General features: G+C 35.1%; 1 protein-coding gene across 5 annotated transcripts in view; it reads right to left on the reverse strand.

The window, feature by feature from the left end:
- Positions 1-14146, reverse strand: part of FRYL (FRY like transcription coactivator) — a 300849-nt gene that overhangs the window by 189782 nt on the left and 96921 nt on the right. For 3 of the 5 annotated variants that reach the window (XM_067735911.1, XM_067735909.1, XM_067735910.1), the window contains exon 3: positions 1324-1455. The exons of 1 other annotated variant lie outside the window; for it this stretch is intronic. The gene's annotated coding sequence lies outside the window, so the exon portion shown is untranslated. The remainder of the gene's footprint in view (positions 1-1323; positions 1456-14146) is intronic. One more of the 5 variants, XM_067735912.1, reaches the window with a different exon arrangement.

Raw genomic sequence — 14146 nt, forward strand, 5'->3', positions numbered from 1 at the left:
CCTGTCACCATACAAAGTCGTTACAATATTACTGACTATATTCCCTATGCTGTACGTTACATCTCCATGACTTATTTATTTTATAACTGGAAATGTGTACCTCTTAATCTCCTTCACCTATCTCACCCATATCGCCAACACCCTCCCCTCTGGCAAGCCCCTGTTTGTTCTCTGTATCTGTGAGTCTGTTTCTGTTGTATGTGTGCTTCCTTTGTTTTGTTTTTGAGATTCCACATATAAATGAAATCACATGGTATTTGTCTTCTCTGCCTGAGTTACTTCACTTAGCATAATACCCTCTAGATCCATGTTGTTCTTTTGTTTGTTTCTTTACTGATACAGTCTCATATTCTTTAAAACAGGTGTCCCCAACCCCAGGGCTGCACAGCAGGAAGTGAGCAGTGGGCGAGCGAGTAAAGCTTCACCTGCCGCTCCCCAACCATTCCCCATCACTCGCGTTACCACCCCCCATCTGTGGAAAAACTGTCTTCCACGAAACCGGTCCCTGGTGCCAAAAAGGTTGGGGACTGCTGCTTTAAAACTTATACGTGTGGTTTTCCTCAGGTCCCATTGTAGGTCTTCCTTATCTGTGGAGCCCAGGAACACAGTGGTATGCAACACATGCTGATTATGGAGGACAAGTTACCTTCATGTTTGTTCATGATGTACAAGACAACCATGTGTGTCACTGTTAACCTCACTGCTCTAAACCACACTTTCAACTGGAAAAAGGAAGGGCAAGGATTAGGTGTTATAGGAGGGACCACAAGATTTTTCTCAGATTTCCTTCATTCAACAAATATTTGCCGAGCAGCTTCTTTAATGGCCTGTGCCCAATGCAAAGGCATTAAGGATATGTCTCCATCCCCAAGAAGCTTAACTCTTACAACTACAAGACTCCCTGTCTCAGTTGGCTAAGGCTTTGTTGAGCCTACATTATACTTCACTTTCCTCTGCCCAATAACCTCCCCTCTTTATAGGTTGTTGATCCCTAATAAACATCCCGGAAGCCAAACTCCCTTCCAGCATCAGTTTTTAGAGGACCCACCCTGAGACATACAGCAAGAGGGAAAGCATGGCACTCCAGTATCTGTTACTAGCTGAATCTACGCTGAATCTATGACAGGGAAATACCATAAAGCCTTGTTTGCATGTTGATATTTCTAAGATCTTTGGTTGATTATCACAACCTTGAACTCTTGGTATAAGAGTTACAGGACTGAGAAATTATAATAAAGGCTAGTCACTCAAAGACAGCATTTAAAAATCTTTTTAGACCTCATGGTCACTATTTAGCCTTTAGAATATTTATTATAATCTTACCGTAGAATTCAAGACAGTAATTTCTTGGTGGTAAGTTGGATCATCTAATCCTGGCTGTGGGACTCTTGAGCAGTTCTGAGAATTAAGCATTTAGGTGTTAATCATCCAAGATTCAAATAAACGGCTTCAGCTCTGAAGAAAAACATGAGATTGACACATTAGATATGTTTATAAAAAGTACATCTGTGTGTGACTCATATCTACCCTTACTTCTGAATATATTATATTGCAGTGTCACCTGGTGCTACAGTTATCCCTCTTTCAATTAATGTTGCATTACACTTTTTTCTAAGATTTTATTATGAAAAATTTCAAACTAATGCAAAATTATTAAGACTAGTATAATGAACCCACCGTTGTTAACTCACAGCAAGTCATGCTGCATTTATATCTTCACACCCCCGCCCAACTCCTATCCCACCACTCTGCAACATTCTGAGGCATTATACTATACCCCTTCATCTGTAGATAATTCTGTATGTCTCTCTCTAAGACAAAGATTTGCTTTTTAAACATAAGGCAGTACCATTATAATATCTACAATAAATTCAAAATAATTTCTTTACAACATCAACTACCAATCAGTGCTCAAATTTCCCCAAATTTCTCATAAGTGTTTTTTTAAACAGTTTGTTCTAATCCAGATCTAAACAAAATCCATACAGGCAGTTATTACTGTCTCTCCTAAATCCCTTTTAATCTATAGTTTTTTTCCTTTCTTCTCTTTGCAGTGACAAGCCATGATGCTTTTACTAGGCTATGATTGAATGAATACATTAATACCTTAACTGTTCAATAATACATTAAATCCATTTTCATTTTATTCACTAAATTAATCAGATTTGCAAAATAGTTCATATACCCACTAGGCCTAATATTTATCCCATCTACAGACAGTGTTTAGGATTTAGGATGTATATTTTTCAAAGTCCTATTATAATAACTCTGAGCGGGTCATGGACTGTGAACTACTATACCTTATATGTAATAATTTGATGGCTACTAAGAATGAAACCAATGACCATAGGGAGTTACCCTTTTACCACATATAAGGCCTTACATGTAATCATGCACATTCCACGTTTTTTTTTTTTTTTTGGTTTTTTTTTTTTGCGGTACGCGGGCCTCTCACTGTTGTGGCCTCTCCCGTTGCGGAGCACAGGCTCCGGACGCGCAGGCTCAGCGGCCATGGCTCACGGGCCCAGCCGCTCCGCGGCATGTGGGATCTTCCCAGACGGGGGCACGAACCCGCGTCCCCTGCATCAGCAGGCGGACTCTCAACCACTGCACCACCAGGGAAGCCCACATTCCACGTTTTTATTACCATGAAAGGTCTGTGCATTTTTCAACAGTTAAATAGGACACATTTTTAATCTGTCATTGAAACTCTAATCAACCTCATTTTAAATCACATCTGGTTTCCTACTATTTTTTCTGTTTAATGAATTTAATCCCCAACCCAACAGAAAGAACTACTTGCTGAAATATTAATTTTGTACTTAAACCTTCTTAATCTGAAATTCCTTTAGCCAATTTAGAAAAAAATATAATGATATTTCATTTATTCAGAGGTATAATCAACTAAATCATGACTAAAACCAAATCCTTGAAGCCCCAAAACTGGTAAATATGAACAAAATAGTAATTTAGATGTACTTGTTCATAATCATATATCATTCAGACTTATGGAATTTTTGACTGCCCCACCAAATATTTCTGAATCTATTAACAAGAAGATATCTACAATTCTGCCATAACTTTTTATCCTTTATTTTATATAAGGTTAATGGAATTATTTCTCCCTCAAAGCAAATAAAGTTTATGTGACAAATAGCATACCATTTCTTGTACATAGTGAGCAGAGTACAGTCACATGCTGGTGTGTATTTAATGAAATTTAAACTATTTTTCACTTTGTCTTCTAGGACAAATCACAAAACCAAGTACTCCTGGAGGACAAAGCTGTTTTAGGAATACTGCAAAAATTGCATCTAGGATTGATTTGTACTACCATGTCTACATCTTTCGTTTTGCTTCATTTTTGAATATCCTTCTGCTCAGACACAGCAAGGGCTAATGCCATGCTTTTTACATGTGTTTTCTCTTCTTATAACCACACTGTCAGAGCACTGTCATTTTAAGACTTAGCAATGTTTGCCTAGAATTTTCAATACCTCTCTAGTACAGATACAGCCTTCCTATTTTCCACTTTCACTTTTGATAAAATAAACAAACTTTTGTCTTTAGTTACCCTGGAAAATATTTGGTTTATACTTCCCTGGCTTTCTTTATAGGTTATAATCATTTTTAGCAGGGATGGGTTTTTGTTTTCATTTTGTTTGGGTGTGGTTTGGGTTGTTGGTTTTGGGGTTGTTTTTTTTTTCATTTTTTCATATCAATTGCACTTTCACCTTGTCTCCATATACATCATCTAACGTGGAACTCATTTTTATTTTTCATTTCACTTGATTAATTTGGAGAATATTTTATCTACAAGAAGAGTAACTTTTATTACCATTTTTATACTACTGCTTTTGAGATGGTCAAGGTCAGAGAGGTTAGGTAACTGTGGTCACGGTATACACATGACCAAGCCTGTTGTTTCTTATTTTAAAAGAAAAAAGTCATATAAACAAGAGTGACTTGAGGAGGTCAGTTGGTGTTTGACAACACTGAAGATAAGACTGTAAATAGTCAAACAGCACAAGCTTTAAAGGACCAAGGCTTTAAACCTTCAGCAAGACTAATGATCTAGAAGCTTCCATGTGTAATAAATAAAGAGAACAGTGGCCCAGCTCTGGGGCTTGGGAGGATTCTCAGATCAAATGACGTCCTTCAAGGACAACCCTGCTTCGCTTCAGTCTAGAAAGTAAAAGAGAAAGTTGAATGGGTGCTCAGATAACACATTAACCTCATTTCCTTTCTGAAAAGAATTACGAGGGTAATAAAGAACAGAAATGCCACAAATATAATGTATCCTAATTGTAGTAAGACGTGACATAAAAGTCTCTGATATACATTGATACAGAAAATGATAATCTCAAGCAAATAGAGTAGAAATTAAGAATAAATGAATCTCAGTGATGTTCATTATAAGTACTCTCAATACTTACAGACTTGGAATACTTCATAATTTGAAAAGGAAAACAGGAAGTTATGGTGCCTAGCACAAGGTAGATTTGAGTTCAACATAATAAAAAGAAAAACTTATTATATAATTCATTTTAAAAAGCTGCTTCATAAAGAAATAGAGTTCCCACTCACTGAGTTTTTAGGCAAAGATTGTTAGAAATGCTATAGAAAGGGTTACACCACTGGGTCAAAAGATTAAGCTAAATTACTTCAGAGATTCCAACTTGAAACTCTAAATTTCATTTCAAAATGTATTTTGTACTTATACTTGAATAATGGAATGTGTGGTGACCTAAAGATTCAATCATATTTCAACTAAAGAAAGAAACCACATTGCAAGATACGAAATCTATAAGGGAAAATTCCTGCCCTTCTATTGAAATTATTCTGGGAATATTGGAAGGCCTCTTATAATGATGCAATGATTTTTGAATACATTGGAATAATCATAGCTCCTATTTGTTAATAGCAAAATAAGTATAGAAAATGTAAAATGCAATGACTTTTTAAATCTGCTGAAGATAATGGAAAATGTGAAAAATCTATTCAAAAAGACTCAAATGCAGGCAGCAAATAATTACTCAAATTATCTTTTCTGGCTGGTTGGCAAAAGTCATTAAGATAAAGAATTTACAGTCATCCCTTTAATTAAGAAAATTAATGATTTATAAATTAACACTGGTTCCATCACACTTCAATTTTTAGAAATTCACTTTTTCTCTTATTTTAGAAATGTTATAATTTTTACAATTTTTAAAACAAACCTGCATTTTAATCTTTTGTCATTCTTTTAACCTTCTACCAAATTTCAATTTTAAGAAGTATGGAAACTTATGATGCTGACTAATGCAATCACAGATTACACTACATCACCTGCTAAAACTGCCGTATAATGGCACTGAGCTAGAATAATTGGGCTTCACTGCAAAAATCTAAATCTCTTGCTGATAAAGCAATGTTCTCTGCAGGTAAATTTTTCAACATTTTGTTGATTTTACATTTTTAGCCACAATAGCAGTTACTGCCATACCACTTGGTTTAATGAAAACAATTAGGAGAATTTTCCATTCTCAAATTTAAGGGGAAGTTTTTCTATAACAATTTCATTCATTGAATCAAATGAAAACAGTGCCAAAGTACATTTTCTAATAGACTGATGAATGAATATGTATTGTTTAGAACAATTTCCTGTTACATTTCTACAGCATTACATTTCTATAGTATTTCTAACCCATTCTACACCATTTCTGTTGGCACAGAAAAAAAACAGGAATAAGACCACAAAATTATCATACAAATGCCCTACCTACTCATCTAGACTTAAACAAAAAGAAAAATTTTGGACAAATATAGAAACAGCCAAGACATCAACCTCACTAAACCTGGAATTTTCTTCCATCCCTAATTTTTAAAAATCCATTGCTGTAATTAGGACACACATAAATTTACAAAAATCATACCTTTAACAAATATTTATTGAGCAGAACTATGTGCCAAGAACCAGGGACAGAGGAGTGAACAGAACAGACAAAAGTCCCTAGCCTCACGGAGCTTACCTTCTAGTAGGAGCTTGAATTTTGAATTTGAATTTTTTTGAAGTCATTCTTTTGAGAATCTGAAAAAAGTTTTGGAGGCCTCTCCTTCCAAAATGCACATATACCTAATTTTGCAGGGTTATGAACCTTTATAATCCAATCATTAATTATGGATTAAAAACCCCTGATAAAAATCCTCCTTAGGCTTATTTTCTATGTCTACCATTTATAGTTGATAGTTTCATAATTTTACTATTCATAGTATAAAGAAGTAGTACAGTCATCCCTCAGTATCCAGAGGGTATTGGTTCCAGGACTCTTTGTGGAAACCAAAATCATCAGATGCTCAAGTTCCTTATATAAAAGTGTGTAGTATTTTGCATATAACCCACTCAAATCCTCCCATATGCTTTAAATCCTCTCTAGATTACTTATAATACCTAATACAATGTAAACACTATGTAAATAGTTGTAAATACAATGTTAATGCTGTGGGAAGCAGCAAATTCAAGTTTTGTTTTTTGGAACTTTCTGGAATTTTTTTTCTAAATATTTTTGATCCAAGGTTAGTTGAATCTGTGGATGTGGAAGACTCAGATACAGAGGACTGACTGTACTTTTTTTTTCCCCATTAAAATACTTAAGGTATTCAAATTTCAATAAAATGTTTTCTATTTATTCCATTTGTCCCTCTCACAAATTCACAGACTGTCAGAGTACCCTTTATCAATCTTGGCTTTTCCAGAAAAAAACTGATCCTAACCTCTTTGGTAGCTTCATAGGTAAATTTTCTGATTTCATTAATTATTCTCTGGACCTTCTTAAGTTAAAATCTCCCTCCCTCTGCTCAGATCTTCAGCTAAAGTCTCTGTAGAAGTCACCACAGTCCCTGGAAGAAGATATACGCTCAAGAGAAACCACAATAAAACCTTATTTAACCCTAACAGAAACCATCAATTACCCCCAAATTTTTCTTGCTTTTCACAAAAAGAGAGTGACTCCCTAGAAAAAAGCTTTCTTATTTAAAAATACAACATCTAAAACACTTTTAGGGTTATTACTGTCTCTAATCAATGTCTTATGCCTTTTATACCTATAAGTTTTAAAATTATACATTGGAAATTTCTCTACCTAATTATGATCCTGAGGTCCTAAAAGAGCAAACATTAAAGAAAATTCATGAAAATTTGATATGTGTATTTTACATGTTATATAAAACAATTCACAGTAAAAAGGTTTCAAGGCTAATTCAAATTTTAAGTTAATAAGAAAAATGAATAAGTAGCTGTGAAAGATCGCAGAGCAAGTAAATGGCCACAATTTAATCTTCAAAGTTTGTCTTTTCTCTTTTTCTCTGTGTTTATAGTCTCCAGCAAGCTTAGAGAAGCCTCACTTTTGTAAGAGCAACTATGAAAGCACAAATTCCCACTGATGTTTAGATGACCTATTTCTCTCAAATTTATAGTGCCAAAACAATTTCTCTAAGTTTAAGGAAGAATGATCATTTGTTACCTGCAGTCTCATAACTTGTATCAAAAGCCTTTAAAAATGTTTATGCTCTTTGACCCAATAATTCCACTTCTAAATGCTTTTTCTAGGAAGATAATCAGAAATGCACATAGAGATTTATTCACAAAGATACCATTGTACCATTATTCTTATGAACAAAATACTGGAGGGGAGGGGCAGAACAAAAACAAAGGACCAGTTGAAAAAAAATCATGGTATATTCACTAGATGAAATGTTATCCATCAATTAAAAATCATATTTTTTAACTAATATGCCATAATATTAACCACATATCTTTAAGTAATACATAGAAAAACAAAACAGTATTTACAGTATCTTCCTAATTATTGGAGATAAAACTACATTTAGAAGCAAACAATAAACTTAGAAGGATAGACTCAAATTGTCAAGGTATTCAATCTCTCTATGCCCATTTCCTCATCTGCAAAATAAGGATTATAAAACCTCTCAGGGCTATTATGAGAATTCACTTTTAGATGAAAAGTGCTTAAATAGTGTTTGACACACAGTAAGTACTCAAATGTTTATTATTATTTATTAACTCATATAACATACGCTGATAGACAAAATCTGCAACATTTCTAAGAAAAAAAGAAATGAAGAAATTAAAAACTACTCATAATTCTAACATCAAGAGATAGACACTATTAATTCATGTAAATATCTGGGTTAATTTCTTTCAGGTCTTTTAATACGCATTCAACATTTTATACAATTGGTATCATGTTTTACCATTTCTACTGGTTACAAAATATTGTAAAATTTTATAAATATACTACGCATTGCATAGTATAGAATGCAATGCATCCTTCCACTGGTATTGAACATTAGGTTCAATTCTTCACTCTATAAATAATATTGCAGTGAATATCTTGATTGGCAGTCTTCGTACACACCTTTGATTTTTCCCTCAAGAAAGAGTCTAGAAACAGAATTTCCATCTCAAATGGTATGAAATACACTTCACCTTACTCCTAGTGACCTGTATAGAATGTAGGCACATACTAAGTATTCAGAACTGCCAATTTCTCCACTTTCTCCATGGATACTTAAAAGCTATTAATTGGCTTTTTCATTGTAACTTTTCTATTGTGTTTCGATACAACTGCTTATCAGGTATTTCTCTTTTTCCATTTATTCTATTTAAAGGAGCTCACTTTTCCTTTATATCACTCTAACATCCCAAACACAATTTGAATGTTCATAACTTCAGTACATTCCTCAAAAAGATTAAGATTCTACTTTGTATGTCTAGAAATAGAAGTTCTTGTCTTTCAGAAATACATCCTGAAATATTTACAGATGATGTGTTATGACAGAGGAACTGCATCAAAATAAGTGAGAATTGGGGAATGGGAATGGGTACAGTTAACAAAGAGTTGATCACGGTTGAAGCTGAGGAACAGGCACATGAACATTCATTCCACTATCCTCTCTGTTTAAATATTTATCATTAAATATTTAAATATTAAATTTAAATGTTAAATGTAATATTTCTCTAAAGATATAGTATAAATATCTATAAGCATGTTTATATGTTTATATTTCTATATAAATATTTAAATATTAAACAAATGTTAAATATTAAATATCTTTAGTCAGGGGAAATTGTTTTAAAATAAATCTTTAAGAGATAAAATTATTAAAATTTACAGAACAATTATGGTTAAACTTCTATAATAATTCAATGATTAAAAAAATAACAAGACCAAAAATATTTAAGCCAAATTCAAAAGTGAAGTAAACAACTACAGTATTTAGAATCTCTCAATTACACTTGCCAGTAATTCCCACAGATTAAAAACATACTACAATGCCTTTTTCCAAACCATGGCTTCAGCATACCATGCTGATTCTCCAAAACAATATTAGTATTTATACTGTGCATTACAAGAATACAATTATGCCTCTGTATGTGCCCACATGAACATTTGATAAGTAGTTTTATTATGTACTAGTATTAAATAATCCAAATTCTCTTGGTGCTTAAATCACATCTTGGTACCAAGTTAGGCACATCATAAACAATTCTTACAGATTAACAGTTAGATCCACCAAAGTGTTTATTTGTACCCAGAGGCATGCAAGCAAGACCAAATGTAATGAAAACACCACCTTGCTGCACATCTTTATGTACTGGGGGAAAATATCACCTCTGTATATTTCTAACTGGTTAGAAAACACTACCTTGGAGTCAGGTCACGATGACAAGAGAGCATAGCAAAAAGAATAAGTAATATATTTGGGCTGTTCCCCAGGTTTAAAGCAAGGGTGAAATAGACTAGGGACATGTTTTCTAAACTCTTTTCACTGCAGTAAAGAAAAAAAATGCATTTTACATAAATGAACATGTAATACATTTTATATAACAACCCAATATATATACACCCATATGATACATTTGAAATAATATATAATACACTGTGATAGTCTCCCACCTATTTTTAAAAAGTGTTATAGTTAGAGCTTCCCTGGTGGCGCAGTGGTTGAGAGTCCGCCTGCTGATGCAGGGGACACGGGTTCGTGCCCCGGTCCGGGAAGATCCCACATGCCGCGGAGCAGCTGAGCCCGTGAGCCACGGCCGCTGAACCTGTGCGTCCAGAGCCTGTGCTCCGCAACGGGAGAGGCCACAACTGTGGGAGGCCCGCGTACCGCAAAAAAAAAAAAAAAAAGCTACATGGAAAAGGACTTGAATTGTTCCTTGAAATAAAGGAAATCGAGAATTTGCATTGGCAGAAGAGAAAGAAATAAGAATGGAAATACAGGATACACAGTAGAATTAGCCCCTCTAGAGGTTTTTCATTGAAGAATTAGAGAGGTCCAATATAATTGGACCAGTTAATGTTGAGGAGTCTCCACAAGCCACAGGGAGACGTGCACTTAACACAGACTGAAGATCCACCCTGAGCTCCCAGAATCTGCACTAAGTGACACTAACACAGACATGACCACCACCAACCAGGAGCTTACAGACAAGCTGGAAGAGAGACACACGGGACAACCCTTTTTAGATGCTTTGAGAGAAGTTACCTAAATATGTGCAAGCTACAACTGGGTACAAGGGAGACAGTCATCAATTTATGTGGAGGGTGGGACAGGAAAGACACTGCCAATGAAGCGGTGCTCATAGCCTCCGTTGCCAGGAAGTAACTGGAGCTACAATCTACAATGACAGGAATGGCTTTTTGCCTCTCTTTGAGGAGCTGGCTAGCTGTTGATAGAAGAGCCATTAAAGTGACATATTAAGGCTTAATAAACATGACTATTTCACCACAGGCCTCCAAGCCATGACTTCCCATTGTGACAGGCTCCAAAGTTGGGCGCTATCACACACCCTCTGAATTGCCCAGCCATGCCCGGCTTTATCACCCGAAAGGTTATCCTGGGATTGCTTCCTCCCTGTGTTTATGAAAGAAAGTACTGTGTCGGATGAGGTTTACACTGATTGACAAATTCGTCTCATTCTAGATATTTATAAAGGATAATAAGCAATTTATTCGGATCAACATCCTCTGTACAGAAAGTAACACATTTCAAAGTTAGTAACAAAACAACATTCCAAATCAGTTTGGTCACTATGGATGACCATATAGAACATGCCACAAAGCTTAATCTTTCACATTCCAGTACATCCAGTAACTCTAAAAGGACTTGCACACAAAAGTCAAAAAGCTCCACCCCACCAATAGGCTTTATTCTTCACAGTGGTTAAGTCAGTCTAAACAAATTACAAATATGGGAGGGTAGAATTCAGAATTGGTTCACTGCACCCTAAGAAATGGTGCCCTAGAAATCCAAATTAATTAAGTGACCAGTAATAATAAAAAAACCACCACTAATTACTGAGGGTCTACTATGTGTGAAAAACTAGGTTAGGTGCTTTACATACGTTACTTCATTTTAACCCAAACAAACCCATAATTTCTGTAAATGTTCAACTTTGCAGCTTTGGAAACTGACAAGACTAGTAAATAAACTGAGAAATACTGCACATCTGGATTCTTTTATACTTTAAAAGAATAAGCTGTTATACGGAGTTATATGAGATAAAGTTCTCAAATTAAAATGCAATTATGATTTCAATGTTTTTATATTGATTCTGAACCTCAGAACAAAAGCAAGAGAACTTTCAAAAAAGGATAATTAAGCATAATTAACACATAATTTATCTTAAATATTTCATGAAGAAAGAATAAATTTGCCGTATCAAAAGTAAACAATAGGAGGAAAGGGAGAAATCATATTATGGCTAACAAATCATAGAGATGCTTATTTAAAACTAAATTCAATCATCTTCTGCTAATGTCTCACTATTAATTTAAAAGTCCAGGAACAATTTTTTTTTTTTTTTGTGGTACGCGGGCCTCTCACTGCTGTGGCCTCTCCCGTTGCGGAGCACAGGCTCCGGACACGCAGGCTCAGCGGCCATGGCTCACAGGCCCAGCCGCTCCGCAGCACGTGGGATCCTCCCGGCCCGGGACACGAACCGGTGTCCCCTGCATCGGCAGGCGGACTCTCAACCACTGCGCCACCAGGGAAGCCCCAGGAACAATTTTATAAAGGAAAGTGATATTTCTCTGTCTCAGCCAGAATTCTTAAAATAATCTTTAATCTAAAATATATGTTTCCGGGCAGTCCTGGTGGTCCAGTGGTTAAGATTCCACACTTCTACTGCAGTGTGTGCGGGTTCAATCTCTGGTCGGGGAACTAAGGCGGCCAAAAAATTAAAAAATAAAAATAAAATATATGTGTCCCTAAGATGGATGCTCACAGGTAAAAAATTCTGTGTCAGCAATTTCTACATTACAGGGAGAACCTGACCAAGTATGCAAGTTGCTGTGTCTGTGGTTTAACTGCAACTTCCCTCCACTTAAATCATCCTTTTTCTCCTGGGTCCCTGCATGCCTCTTTTCCTTTATTCCTGCTCTATGTTGAGAAAATTTTTGGTCCCTGGCTCAATTTAGTGGATTCAGGGTCATTGGAATTATGCTTTTTGAATGTTGACTCTGGACCAACTTCCCAAAAAACTTTAGCGTTTCTAGAAACGTAACACCAGGTACAGTATAATAAATGAAAATAGACATAATTCTACTACCTTTACTAGCCCAACTTGATAGATATATCAAGCTACGTAGTGAAGGACACAAACACTGAATAGACATAAACCTTAAGGAGTTGGCGGTGTGGTGTGACTCATCCAGCTCTACAGCCACCCCTAAACTGTCCTAGAAGGAGACTGTTCTAGAAAGTTCCAGTATGGTACAAATGGAGTTATTATAAAACAACAAAAGCTTACCTTTTAATATATCAGGCTTCTGAATTAATGTTGTGATTATATTTGAAGCTGTAATATTCATGCAGGATTTAAAATGGAGAGTGCAAAGTGAGGAACTGAGTCATTTCTCCCACCTCATCAGGTTTTTTTCACCCTCACTTACTTAGTTACATAAATCCTACGTTGAATGCAATATTTCACTTACACCAATTTTATCTTTCAAGCCTTTCATAAACCTGTCAAACCATGAGCTGCTTGAAACATTTTTTGTTTTACAGATATTTAGTTTTAAAAATAAAATTCTTCATCACTCTAAACTTGAAGATCACAGTACCAAATGATAATTTGATTCTTACCTATAAGCACCTGCCCTAGTTAATATTTCACAGTGATTTTTAAAAATTCATATTCCAGAAACTAAGACTTAATGTCCTAATTTAATCTGAAGCAAGCTCATTTAAAATTTCTATTAAGATATTTTTACCTTAAAATAATACAACCAAAATACTTCTCATTAGTTAACATTGCTGAAACACCCAAAATTTGAAATGTGACTTCAGGAAATTTAATTTAAAAATAGCTTTAAAAGGTTTAGCTTCTACTGCATTTCCAATGACAAAATTAAATCCCATTTAGTATGGAGGCAAAATGATTATATAATCTCCCAACCCTTTTATTGCATCAATAGGTATTAGAAATCAAAAACAGTCATTTAATTCAAGAGGTGATCCAAAGAGACTTAAAAGTTAGATTAATATCTGAAAACTACATGTAAGACAAATCTGTATAAACCCCATTTCCCTTATACGTTCAGAGAAATGACCTCATATGAGAAGGCAACACAATGTATGTAGCACAGTTACGCAATACAAAGCTATATTAACTTAGACAAAGTGACTTAACCTCATTTATAGGAAGAAAAGGAGAGAGGGAAGAAGGGAGGGAATAAGAGAGGAAGAGAAGAAAATCTGTTAGAATTTTAAAAGATGGAACACATAAAATCATTTTGCAAGTGTGTAGGTAGTAATGATAGGACCCTTCTCTTCACAAACGAAACATACTGGCTGGCCCCGATATACAAACAAAACCACATATGAGAATCAAGTATATTAAACTTAGTCAACATGCAGACCACTACTTTTAACCTAGCGAGGTACCCAGTCAGAAGCTGTCTAAGTGGACAACTAGTCAGCAGGATACCTCAGGTAAAAGCAGAGGTACATTTAGATATGCTACATGGTCATGGCTTTATTGACCCCTCCCCACCAGCATGGAAATTGAGTATTAATCCTCTATATACCCCCAGTAAGTCAGAAGAACTCTCTGATATTGCCATATAAACATATTTTT

This window comes from Pseudorca crassidens, chromosome 4, assembly GCF_039906515.1.
Source record: "Pseudorca crassidens isolate mPseCra1 chromosome 4, mPseCra1.hap1, whole genome shotgun sequence".
Taxonomy (NCBI): Eukaryota; Metazoa; Chordata; class Mammalia; order Artiodactyla; family Delphinidae; genus Pseudorca; species Pseudorca crassidens.